The sequence below is a fragment of the Sus scrofa genome, chromosome 4 (genome assembly GCF_000003025.6).
Source record: "Sus scrofa isolate TJ Tabasco breed Duroc chromosome 4, Sscrofa11.1, whole genome shotgun sequence".
Lineage (NCBI taxonomy): Eukaryota > Metazoa > Chordata > Mammalia > Artiodactyla > Suidae > Sus > Sus scrofa.
Genome location: NC_010446.5, coordinates 4,001,464 through 4,014,625, shown reverse-complemented (window position 1 = coordinate 4,014,625; position 13,162 = coordinate 4,001,464). Strand labels below are relative to the sequence as shown.

Genomic DNA, 13,162 nt, shown 5'->3' with positions numbered 1-13,162 from the left:
CTCTGATGGGTGGTGGTTGGGATGAGGAAGCTGGCAACTTAACTAGAAATGGGCCTGTCGTGCAGTCGGTTTGGGTACGGTACACATTTGGCTTTTCCAGGGAGGTTAATCTGGGTGACAGTGATGATGCTAATGGGGGTGAGGACCATTTTGGCAACGGTAATGGTACTGACGAAGCTGAGGAGGACGGGGTGGTGGGGATGACGAGACGATGAGCCCGATGGGAGTGACCGCGGTGTTGATGGGGGTGATGGGATGCGAGTTGATGACCGTCACAGGACTGATGAGGGTGTTGTTATTGATGATGATACTGGGGGTGATACGGCCACTGTTGACGGTGATGATGGAGCTGCTGCCATTGAAGGGGCTGGGGACATCTTGATCATGATGGTAGATGACCGGGTGGGAAGGTAGCGTAGCTTCTGTACCAGACGCTGTGCTGGGATATTTACACGCTTTGCTGCATTTTCTCCACCACTCTTCCAACAGCTACTGTAATTATCTGCATGTTTATGAAGAGGGAGCTGAGGTTTAGAGAGATTATGGAAATTGTTCAAAATCACCTTCCTAGCTAGTTGTGAAATCTAGATTTTAATATTAGCACTTGAGCCCCAGAGTGGGAGCTAATAACCGCTTTGCTCACCTGCTTCATTCTGTGCTGTTTTCACACAGGTGATGTGCTCTCACAGAAGCAGGTGACAGGTGGGAACACAAGGAGGCGGCGACTCTGCAGAGCAAGGTGAGTTTTGAAAAGTGTCCCAGAGGTGTGCTTTTAACCAACCTAAACTTTGAACAGCCAAGGGAGGTAGAAGGAACGGGATGGTCCTTCCCAGCAGAGCCAGCTGGAAATGCACCGTGCCGAGGGTCTGTGGTCCCAACTGGGGCAGGTGGAAGCAGTTGCGGCTGAGGTGGGAGATAAAGCTGCAAAGTCTGGGCCAGGGGCTTATGAGCGCTGAGTCCGTGTTAAGAGCCTTAGAGCCTGTGGCACCTCTTATTTGTTGGGCTCAGTGTAAGGTTAGGGCTAGTGCACAATTAAAAATTAAAAACGCCTTGACATACGACCTTGGATGCTAACTGGCCCGCTGCTCTGGTGCTCAGCCAGAAGACGCACTCACTGCATGGATTTTTGTGTGTGTCACTTTGCCTAAATTCCTCCTCCAGCACAACGTGGTGAATCTGAAGCACTTTGATTTTTTCTGGGACCTTCAGGATCTCCCCTCTTAACTCCTTCGGTGGGAAGCTGTGCGCCCCTGAAAGAACACCAGGTTAATAAGGCCAGTGGCAGTCCAGCCCATGAAAGAAAAGGGACTTTGCTCCAGTTGAAGCAGCAAAGTCGGCAGGAATTCTTCTGCATCCAATTACTACACACAATTAATTCCCATAACGAGGCAGAGCATGTCTTTTTTCATTTCGTCTCAGGGAGCTCATTTGGGTCACTTTGCTGAACTAAAGATTTTCCCCAAGGCATGAGGGTAAGAAATTCTCTACAAGTGCACTACCATGTGGTACATTTTCTATGACAAAGTTTAGTCTGCTCACAAAACGGTCAATTGGGTTTTCTCTCAGGATATGGAAACGACTTACGTTTTAAAGACTAGTCTCCTCTCTTCAGAGGTGTATAGTCCAGTCTAAAGGGGGACGTCCCAGGACAGTAACACTCCTACGCAGAGTTTGGGGGGGAAAGTGAAGTTTTGTAATACACACATGTGCCTGGACGTCTGGGTGGGTGCGATTCAGGGTGCAGGGTCGGGGGGATGGTACTTTCGCCCCAGGAGCTGTTTGTCCTGCGGTGGGGGTCCTCCTGGGGGCTGCGGGGTCCCCTGGAACGAGAGGTGCGCAGGTACAGCTTCGGTTCTGGAAATGAAGCCTCAGGTCATCCCCCACCTGCTGGTTCCACTCTCATATCAAGGTGATGACGGTATCACCCCAGCTGAAATCACTTGTTCAGAATTGACTCTGGGCCATTTAGGACAACCCAGGGCTGTGAGGTGGGACGGGAGGAAGAGGAGGAGCTGTGAGAGGCTGTGGCCCGATGCACGCAGGGCGCAGGTCAGCGGCCCCTACTCAGCGACCGAGAGGAGTGATGACCCACTGCACTAAATGACCAACGTCATCTCCATGACACCCCACAAAACCTTCCCAGTTAAGTGGTAATGAATCGCTAGACATTCATGCTTAGATTGAGGAGGGGGCAGGATGGTGGGTTCTGATCCCAAACGTGTATATGGAACACGATTTTTTTAAACTTGCCTGATGATAAACATCAAGAGGCACTCACTAAAGTTAAAGATGCTGGGATCCCTCAACCAGGGATTCTGGGATTCAAGTTTGGGGAAACGTTACACTAAACTCAGTTCCACCAGGAACTGTACACCCTGTACAAAATAAATCCCGGGAATTCCTGGGCTGAAATCCCTCCTGTGGTTGCAGAGCTGGTCTGAGGGTTTCTGCCCACTGGGCTCCCTTACAGCGGCCGGCAGAGGGCAGCAAAGAGCTTCCACGTGTTGAAGTCACCCGGGGGCGCAGCTGCGACAGGAGCCTGTGAAGGCGTTGTGGGGAATTTCTGGACGTGAAGGTGGAGCATTGCAGCTAGGTCTGAAGTGGGCCTTGCACCCGCAGAAGGTGGGGGGCTCCTAAACAGTTTCAACCAGGGAAGCAATAGCTCACCTTTTTTTTTTTATTACTATTTTTTTTTTAATTTTTTGTCTTTTTAGGGACACCCCGGTGGCATATGGAGATAGCTCGCCTCTGGGGAAGCTCGTTGAGGCAGATGCAAGGCAGGATCCGGCAGTGAGGGGGGGAGGGGACAGTCACCAGCGAGGTCTTCACCTCCTGCTGCACGTGCACACAGCTACACCTCCAGGCTGCCTTTGTGTGTGGGAACGGGGAGGCAGGGTAGGATCCACTTCATGGGGCTGCTCCTGAATGAATTAATCCACTTAGGTTGATTGGTGTGACGTCGGCCACGTGCATAACTACTGAGTAGATGTTAGTGATTGGTGACGTCTCCATGACGCTTACAGGACAGCTGCGGTCTCCAGGAGGATGTAGTGAGGGGCTGGGCGTGAGGTGGGAGGGGCAGGGCCTTCCCAGGGACCAGACCCGGGCAGGCTCTGCAGGGGGACAGCCTCCCTCCCAGGGCGCAGTCGGACCAGGGGTCGGGGAGCGGGGCCAGTCCAAGTGACCGTGGAGACACTGTGAATAGGAAGAGACTGTGCCTTAAGGGTCTCCCAGAGAGATGAGCGAATCAGTGGTTAAATGGCAGGTTAGAATAAACTTGGAGAAGAGAAAAGTGAGATAGGAACAGTCATTCGCGGGTTTAAGGCCACTGGGCAGGCGTGGGGAGGACAGGTGAGGGGGACAGGTGAGGACGGCAGCCTGCGAGTCAGGAAGGGCAGGTTTTCAAAGAGAAAGTAGCACAGAATCTAGGCCAGGATGGGCGGAAGAGACATTATTATGATATTCTTGAGGATGAACTAGGACCCTGCCTCATCTCTGCTCTACTGTTTACTGCCTTTCTCTGCTTCTGCCTTCCTTGGTTCCCTTATGGTCTTTCATTACTGAGACCTGCTTAGATCCCAAAATGGTTTAGGCCAGAATGGCTTCTCTTTTTTTGTATTTTTGCTTTTTTGGGGCCACACCTGCGGCACATGGAAGTCCCCAGGCTAGGGGGTGAATTGGAGCTGCAGCCGCTGGCCTACACCTTGGCCACAGCAGCGCAGGATCTGAGCCGCGTCTGCCACCTACAGCTCACAGCAATGCCAGGTCCTTAACCCACTGAGCCAGGGATCGAACCTCAGGTATCCTGTCAGGTTCGTTGGCCACTCCTTTTGGGGCGGGGGTGGGGAATGGCTTCTCTTATGTCAAGAAAACCATTCCTGGTTCTCTTTCTCCTGAGACGCCCTAGTCTATCCAACTACAGTTTAGCTTCAGATTAAAAAAAACACACGGAACACACACAGACGTTCCACAGATAGACCTGACCTTCCCACGTGCCCCTCGCGCAGTGATTCCCACCTTGAGAGAACTACCAGTCGGAATTGTCTACCAGTCACACGCATGGCTTGGTGTAGATATTTTTATTTTATTACAGTTTTTAATTATTTTTTGTCAATTTTAGGGCCACACCTGCAGCATATGGAGGTTCCCAGGCTAGGGGTCAAATTGGAACTGTAGCCTTTGGCCTGCATCACAGCCACAGCAACGCTAGATCCGAGAGGCATCTGCGACTACAGCACAGCTCACAGCAACGCCGGATCCTTAACCCACTGAGCGAGGCCAGGGATCGAACCTGCTCATGGATGCTGGTCAGATTTGTTTCCACTGAGCCACAACAGGAACTCCGTATACAGATGTCTTTAATTGGCGTGTTTTTAAAGTATATTAATGTGGTCCATTAAATTTTTGTTCTATAATATTTTATCACTCAAATTAAGGAAGATCATTTTACTTAAAGGGGAGCGGAATCTGTAACCCCTCAAAATGCTATTTTGGCGTAAGGATTATTCATGACTGATTGTCTTTAAGAATCGGTTTTGCTATTTTTGTTTGTTTGTTTTTAAGTTCCGAGAGAAGTTCTGAACACTAAGTAGAAGCTACCCTGTGTAAGACATTTATAGAATGCAGGGTGTCACCTTTGCTGGACCGGGAAGGGGAGGATAAACAAACCTCTAGAAACGCATCCTTGGTGAAGACGGAGGCTTAAATCTGCAGAACCACCACAACCTCTTTCACTGTGCTTTGCCCGAAAGCCTCCATAACTGTGTTGCCAGAACTTGGCCTCTGCTCACCAGTGCCGAATAGAAACGCAGAGACAGAGTTTGGGGCAAGGGAGAAAAAAATAGCTTTACTGCTTTGCCAGGAACAGGAGGGTCACAGCAGGCTAATGCCTCAAGGACTGTGCCCCACTTTAGGAGAGATTGGGAGGTGGTTTTATAGTTGGGGAGTGAAAAATCAGGCCGCAGATAAGGATCAGGGCAGAGCAAGCTTGCAGTGTTTTCCAAGTTGGTGTTCAGGAGTCCAGCGGTCTTCTTCCTGGAATAAAGACGGCTTCCTTATCATCTTCCGTTTGTAGGGGCGTTTAGCTCTGCAGAAGAACTCAAAGATACTGTTCTGTGTGTCCCTGGAGGAGGAACCAGGACCTGGCCCAAGGCTGCACCATTGTCTCCTGGCGGCTCCTCCCAGGTCTCTGTATCCCCTCCCCTGATGAGCACCTGTTTGAACCCGCCCTTTCGAACTGGAGGCCGAAGTTTATTCCCTAAAAACAAGAAATAGGGGACACAGAAAGGCTTGTGTACCCAGGAGCCCACAGGGCCCTGCCTGGTTTCAACTGTACCCCAAAGACCTCACCCCCCTCTTTTGTCTCTAACCGGAGGTGGTATTGGTTTTCCGGGGTCTTTCCCGTGCTTACAGGAGGTACAAGTGTTACTAAGATTCTGCCTGTTTTTCTCCTGCTAGTGTGTCTTTTATGATGGGGGGCTCAGCCCGGAACCTAGAAGGATGGGGGCAAGATTTGTTTTCCTTCCTACACGTTCCTGTTTCAGAGACAGTTGTTCAGTGTGAATCCATGTTTAAGCTTCCTAATCCTGCTAAGTCGCTTACTCCTCTCCTTTCCTTTAAGAAGTGTGTTGAATCTCATTACTAGGTGATTATTATTTTTTGAAATTAAACCGTCTTTTCTTTTTTGTCCAATAGTTCACTTATAAAGGCCAGGGACCTCGAAGCTCTAAGGGAGCTCTCTGCTGGAGTCCTCCAGAAGGAGTTTCAACGACCTGTTGAAACTGACAGCAGTAATGGCCTGAACCCAGCCAGGACCCAGACTGGGACTCGAACCCAGCTAAAACCCAGATTCGGACTTAAACCCACAGTTTTTAAATTAGAGTCACTCACCGGTCTCTGGACTCACTGAGGTGCAGGTTCTTTGTGCCTCTAGGCAGAAGCAATTCAGCAAGAGGCTAAGAGATCAGCAATAAATAGATTTATTAACGTAGCATGCTTGTGAGAGATGCGAGCAGAGGTTCTGCCCCCAAGGATCAAGTGGACTAGAGTTTTATCATCCAAGGGGGGTGGGGGTCAGCAAAGACCACCTCTTCCTCTTTCTCAGAGTGGTAGCTCCCCCTTGTATCCGGTCTTGGCGCTTATTCAAATCAGCCAAACGGCAGACCTCAAACTCACTCCTGCCCTTGGTCTGAATCTGAATGCCGGCCTCACCCCATCCGCTATCCGATGACCTGAGGCACATCTCGTGCCTGCGCTAGTCTGGAAAGCCTGCCTTGCCTGGTTCTGGTGGCTTTCCTGAGCAGTTACCAACTTGCCGCCATCTCCCCAAAGTCCCCTGTCTCCCTCTCTGTCTGTGGTCCCTGCTGGGATCTCTACAACTGCTGTGTAACGATGCGGCTCCATCCGCATCACTGTCATCCTGAGGCTGACACGGCATTCCTAACGCTCTAATTCTCCTCTTTGTGATTCTTTGGTGGCTCTCTTTTGTCCTCTGAGTTTCCAGCTCGGTCTGAGTGTATCCAGGGCTCTTGACACTTTATGATCTCATCTCTAAGCTCGTTCCTTGTCTGTCTTCTCTGCCAAGCCTCTCCCATCCTGCCAATCCCTACAGCTTGGCAGGTGTCATCTTTAAATCACGACCTTCCATGTTTGGAATCAATCCTTGCCTTAAGTCAAACCTCATAGCCTTATCTCAGCACCATTCTAAATGGGTTCAAGAATAATTGTTGTGGGAGTTCCCGTTGTGGCTCAGTGGTAATGACCCCGCACCCGACTAGAATCCATGAGGACGCGGGTTTGATCCCTGGCCTCGATCAGTGGGTTGAGAACCTGGTGTTGCCATGGGATGTGGTGTGGACCGCAGACGCAGCCCAGATCTCGAGTTGCTGTGGCGTCGGCCGGCAGCTGCAGCTCTGATTCGATCCCTAGCCTGGGAACCTCCATGTGCCGTGGGGATGGCCCTAAAAAGACCAAAAGAAAAAGAAAAACAGTTGTCATAAGAAGAGATGGGGCTCTGTCTCTCAGCTGTTCAGCACCCTAGGATGGATTTCCTTCCCCCAGAGGCAGAAGGCACGCAGGACCAGGTTCCTGTCTGTGGACACCTTTCCCCAGGAAGAGTGCCTGGATGAGTTTGCCCCGTACCCCTGCAGTTGCATCTTGAAACCTGTCCTCAGAGGGAGCCCACTTCCCTCTCTGAAGCGGACCTGGGTCTGCCCTGCCTCCTCCCCGAGAATCATCCCTCACCGGGTCCCCCTGCCATTGTGGTGTCTCAACTCCAGCCCTTGTCTGCCGGGTCTGCAGGGCTCACCTGTCTGTCCCGAGGGGTGGTGTGAGAGGCTGCACGTTAAAGTCCAGATACGTAAGGTTAAGTCCAGATTTGAGCGTAAAATCAAACCTAGAAGTATCCAAATCAAAAAGGTACATCTGAATGAATTTTTCCAAGGTAAAAATTGCTTGAGTCACCGCCAACCAAGTTAAGGAACAAAATAAAAACGGTGGCGTTGCCCCTCATGGCTCCAGTGGCTTCCCTTCCAACCACGACACTCAGCCCCAAAGATAACCACCACCTGGCTTCTACCACCACAAGTGACTTTTCCGCGTGTTTAAAATACACACGCACAGGCACACGTGTGCGCAATGTGCATATACACGGGCAGACACAGTACACATACACACTCAGGCACGTGTGATACAGTATGCATGTCACTGTGTCTGGGTTTGTTTACTCAGTATCGTCTTTCTGCGATTTCTCCCCGCTTTGCTTCATTTTCACTGTTTCGTTTACCACTCTGTGTGTGTTTATCCATCTCACGCAGTGCGATCATTGGGTTGTTTGCAGTTTTGTTACCAACGGTACTATGAAAATTCTCGTCCATGGTTTTGGTAAACAAATGCGCTTACTATTACTTAGGAATAGAATTTCTGGGAAATAAAGTATTCATGTGTTTAGTGCTGATAGATATGGCCAACCAGTTTTACCCAGTGGTTGCAACAGTTTACTTTCCTACTAGCAATGGTGTAGGATTGCAACTGACAAAGTCTCAGTCAACAACCAGCATTTAGATTGTCAGTCATTTTTATTTTAGCTTTTGGGAGTGTGAGAGCATTTACTGGAATCTCATTTTACAGTAAATTTGCATTTTTCCATATACTTGGCCTTTTGGAAAAAAACTTTTGCAAACTGTTTCATTTCTTGCTCATTTTTCTATTAAATTTTCTTTCTTCTTCTGACTTAAAAGATTTCTTTATTTATCCTGAGTATGAGTCCTTCATAAGTTATAATCATCTCCTACCCATGGCTTGTATAGTTCTTCTCTTACTGGAGTGTTTTGATGAATAGAAAGTCTTAATTATATCCTAGACAAATTATCTTTTTAAAAATACTTAATGGTTTGTGCATGTTTTTCCTGCTTAAAAAAATCTGTGCCCACATCATAGCATTAAGCCATTCTTCAGCGTCACCTTTGGGAATTTACAACAATTTTCCTTTTCTTTTTAGATCTATAATCTATCAGGAATGAATTTTATGTTTCCAGTGAAGAAGGAATCAAGATTCATATTTTAAAAATATGGATATACAATTTAGCCAGAATAATTCATTTGTTTTATTACAACTGTGTGTGTGCATGCATGTATGTGTGTGCTAACACTTAGTGGGAACTGTATTGTATTCCATTCCTCTATCTGCCTGTTTCTGCATCTATTAGTGTATTGTCTTAATTATTTAACTTTGTGCAAATCTTAGCACTTGATAATAAACATCCTCCAGGTCTGTTTGACTTCTTCAAGATTAACTTAGCAATTTTTTTTTTTTTGTCTTTTTGCCTTTTCTAGGGCCGCTCCCGCGGCATATGGAGGGTCCCAGGCTAGGGGTCCAATCGGAGCTGTAGCTGCCGGCCTACGCCACAGCCACAGCAATGCGGGATCCGAGCCATAGCTCACGGCAATGCCAGATCCCTAACCCACTGAGCAAGGCCAGGGATCGAACCCACAACCTCATGGTTCCTAGTCGGATTCGTTAACCACTGAGCCACGACAGCAACTCCTAACATGGTAATTTTTTGACTATTTGTATTTATATTAAAATGACCCAGGTTGGAGTTCCCAATGCAGTGCATTGGGATTGGTGGCATCTCTGCAGCGCCAGAACACAGGTTCAATCCCTGACCTGGTGCAGTGGGTTAAAGGATCCAGCATTGCTGCAGCTGTGCTGCAGCTCGGATCTGATCCCTGGCCCGGGAACTCCATATGCTGTAGGGCAGCCAAAAAAGAAAAAAAAAAAAAAGTCTCAGGTAAAAGAAGCAATATCTAATTTGATTTTGGATTCATCTCATTTTCTTTTTATTTTCTCTATGATTTTTGGCTCCAAATTCTAACTTCCTTGACAGATTATCTGTGCCAATAAATAAACAAACACACAGGTAGGCAGTGCACAGGCAGTTCCTGGGATACAGGCAGTTTTTGGTCTCCTGTCACATTGATTCCAGCCTCGATGGGCTGGGAGGTCAGCTTTTGGCTCCTGAGACATAAGCAAAGTCATGGCTACAGAGGCTTGATTGCCGGGAAACCGTGCTTTGGGGATGCTTCCTTTCGGAACCTAGAGAACACGCTGTGTGAAGCTCAACCTGGCCACCTGGAGATGCCATGCCGGGGGCTGAAGATCTGGTTAAGGTTCCAGCCAACACCCAGCACTAACTTGGTGGCCTCAGGAGTGACCTTTCTGGAAACGGGTCCCTGACCCTTTAGAGCTTCCCCACTGTAGCCATCTGCCCAGGTGTAGGATCTTGAGAAAATTAATGACTTGAGAAAATTAAAAGTTTGGAGCCTCTTTATATACCCATAGAATATGTGTGTGTGTATATGTATATATTGTGTGGTTTATTATACATTCATAGAATTGTAATGTGTAATGAAATTATCTATCTATATATTTGCTTTTTAGGATCGATCACACTTGTGTCATATATGGAAGTTCCCAGGCTAGGGGTCCACTTGGAGCTATAGCTGCCGGTCTACACCACAGCCACAGCCACGAGGGATCTGAGCTGCATCTTTGACCTATACCACAGCTCATAGCATGCCAGATCCTTAACCCCCATGCCTGTATCCTCATGGACACTAGTTGGATTTGTTTCTGCTAAGCCACAGTGGGAGCTCTTATATATATATATATATATTTTTAAACTCTTTTCTATTTTTTTTTTCTTGCTGCATCCATGGCGTGTGGAAGTTCCTCCGTTATTCTTGGAAGAAGTATTGGTCTAACGGTTTTTCACAGTCAGCGGTGAAAATATAATGAAGAGCAGTATTCCACTGCGAATGGCGTGGAAGAACGGTGTGGTTGAAGCACAGTGAGTGATTGAATGCTCTGCTGCATTAATCCAATCCACTCAATAAAGATGGGGCAGGCTGGCTTGCGTGAAATGCATTCCTGTGCTGGACATTGTGCTGATAGGACAAGGATTGTGATTGTTCCCAGGTGCTTATGGGGTGGGTGAATAACAAGCCCTTGGAGTCACTGAAGTGCAAATGGTATAAATGTATGTTACATGTCATGTTTCTCATTCCCCGTAACGGAAGAACCTAAGAGAACAGATGCGGCTGATCCTGCAAGCGAGCTCTCTGTTTTTGGGTAATTACACTCTTTCACAGTGACATCTTTACATTTGGAAATAGGTGTCAGGAACACGGCGGGGCAGGTATGTTCCAGTTAAACGGTCTCTCCTGCCCCTCCTCTGATGATCCTGGCGAACACGGTGCGGATTCTTGGATGTCTCTGGAATGATTCTCAGGCGGGCTGCAAGTAATTTGAGGCTGATAACTGTTAACATGCTGAGGTTTGCAAATGACCGGCTTTGTAAATAATTTAGATCCATTCAAGGTTACTGCTGTGAAAGTCGACGTGATTGTGTTTTGATGTCTCCCTAAAACTATGTGCTGTGAATTCTCTATCCACCACCCTCCCTCCTTGTACACTGGGCTCTTTCCACTTTGCCCCAAGCTCTCGGGAGCGATCTGAGGGAGGGAGCTGGTGCAGTCACGGTTTTACTCTCTGGATGCTCCTGCGAGATCCCTGCAGGTTGACTGTGTCCTGGACCCATGGCCACAGCTCAGCTCAGGTGCTGCTCCCCACACAGCTCGCCTCCCTCTGGGCTCCAGAACCGTACCTCCAGCACCCCTGCAGGCCTGGGGGGGGCCGCGACTCACCACGCCACCAGCTTTGGGAGGGCACTTTCCCTCCTGACCCCCCAAATCCTGCCCGTGGGAGGAAATTGTCCCCTTCACAAAGGGTTCCCGTGTAGCTTCTCCTTAAATAGCCGCGTGCCGTCTCTTTCCTGCCAGGCTGTTAATGAGAGGTAGGATGCTGTATTGCTCAGCATATTTTACTTCAAAATCTGGGTTACCTGGTGGGACTGACGTCTGAACTTGACTTCATCCATCCTGAGCCAGACACGGGTCTGAAAAGTAAAGCTCAACCTCTGAATTGAGCCCCACGCAGCCCTTCAGAAGTAACAAGTTATAACAACGGCGTCGTCTGCTATGAGAAATCGTGGGTCCTGGGGTTTCTGGTGCTATTTAATTATCCGGTTTTAACTTTCCACCTTCCACCTATGAGGAAGAAACTTAAGAGCAGCTCATCTGAGCTCCCGGTTTCTGGATGCGGGAAAACTAGGGTCCGGAAAGCGGACATTCCTTTCTGGGGAGCAAGGTGCCAGCGGGTCTAAGCGCTGCCTCGGGGGGCTGAGGCTGCAGGATGAGAGGGGCGCTTGTGGACCGAGAATCCGGAAGTTGGTTTCTACCAGACTCACCCAAGTGAACGCCGAGCACCCGGTACCAACACCTTGTTGTAGACATGAGCGAGGCAGACATCCATCCTGCCCTCCGGCAGCGTCCATCCTTGCGGGGAAGGTGGAAAGTTAAAACCAGATAGTTACCGTCTGTCACCACGACTGTGAATGAGGCAACCAAGTAACAACAGAGAGAAGCCCACTTCAGGACGCAGCCGGGGAAGCCCTTTCGGCAGAGGTGACGCTCACGCCCAGATGGCCCAGTAAGTCCGCGTGTTCCTCCCCAGGACTTGCCGTGTACCGGGCTCTGTGCTGGGCGGGACCTGACCGTGGCTCTTAATAAAGGGACCGTCAGTTTTCCCACGACAGGGGTTATGATGGCAACGGACAGGATGCATTGCAATTGCCCGAAGGGGGGTTCAGTGCCCTGGGGAGGTTGGGCAGGATCCCCGAGAAAGTGAGGCTCCCAGCTGGGGACCACAAACAAAACCAAAGCCAAGTGTAGGTGTGCCTGGGGCCACAGGAGGCACAGGAGGCTTCAAGGGAAAGGCCGGGTGCTCGAGCCTGAGTGTAAAGGGAAGCCAGCAGCAAAGGTGAGGCTGGGGGTTGGGGGGCGACCAACTCTCAGGCCTTGTTCTAAGGCCTGCTGTCTTTAGAGCATTGGAAGGAACTAGGCCTCCTTCGGGGTGTGTGTGTGTGCATGGGGTCAGACGCAAAGATTACTCTGCCTTTAGCATGGGAGAGGCCTGGCCAGGCTGTCAGAGAATCACGTGCAAAGGCCCTGAGATCAAAAGAGCTCTGCGCATCTCTTTGAAAATTTGAAAGGAGACTGATGTGTTGGCACATCACAAGTGAGGGCGGGGTTAGGCAGAGGCAGCGCCGAGCCTCTGGGCTCTGAGATGTGCTTTCAGTGACCCCCTGGGAGCCGGTGACGCTGCCTCATATTCCTCACTTTCTGCCTGCGCGACCGTGCTCAAGCCCCTGGTCCTCTCAGAACCTCAGTATCCTCAACGTCAGCTGGGGCAAACGCAGGAGCTCCTGCTGTGGCTCATCAGGTTAAGGACCAGCGTAGTCTTCATGAGGATGTGGGTTCAATCCCTGGCCTCACTCAGTGGGTTAAGGATCCAGTGTGGCTGTGAGCTTCGGCATAGGTTGTAGACGAGGCTCGCATCTGGCACGGCTGTGGCTGTGGTGTAGGCCAGCAGCTGCAGCTCCAGTTTGACCTCTAGCCTGAGAACTTCTATATGCTGCAGGTGCAGCCCTTAAAAAAAAAAAAAATTGGGCAAACACAGCCAGCGTTGCAGGGCTGCCAGGAAGACAGAAGCGTGGATTCTGTTGCCACCATCATCTCACGTGTGTCTCGTCATTTCCATCTG

General features: G+C 49.5%; 1 long non-coding RNA gene across 2 annotated transcripts in view; it reads left to right on the top strand.

Annotated features, from left to right (window-relative positions):
* LOC102165464 overlaps positions 1-12,846 on the top strand; it is a 42,173-nt gene extending 29,327 nt beyond the window's left edge. For both annotated transcript variants that reach the window (XR_302740.3, XR_002343058.1), the window contains exons 2-3: positions 673-739; positions 10,229-12,846. This is a non-coding gene — a long non-coding RNA (uncharacterized LOC102165464). The remainder of the gene's footprint in view (positions 1-672; positions 740-10,228) is intronic.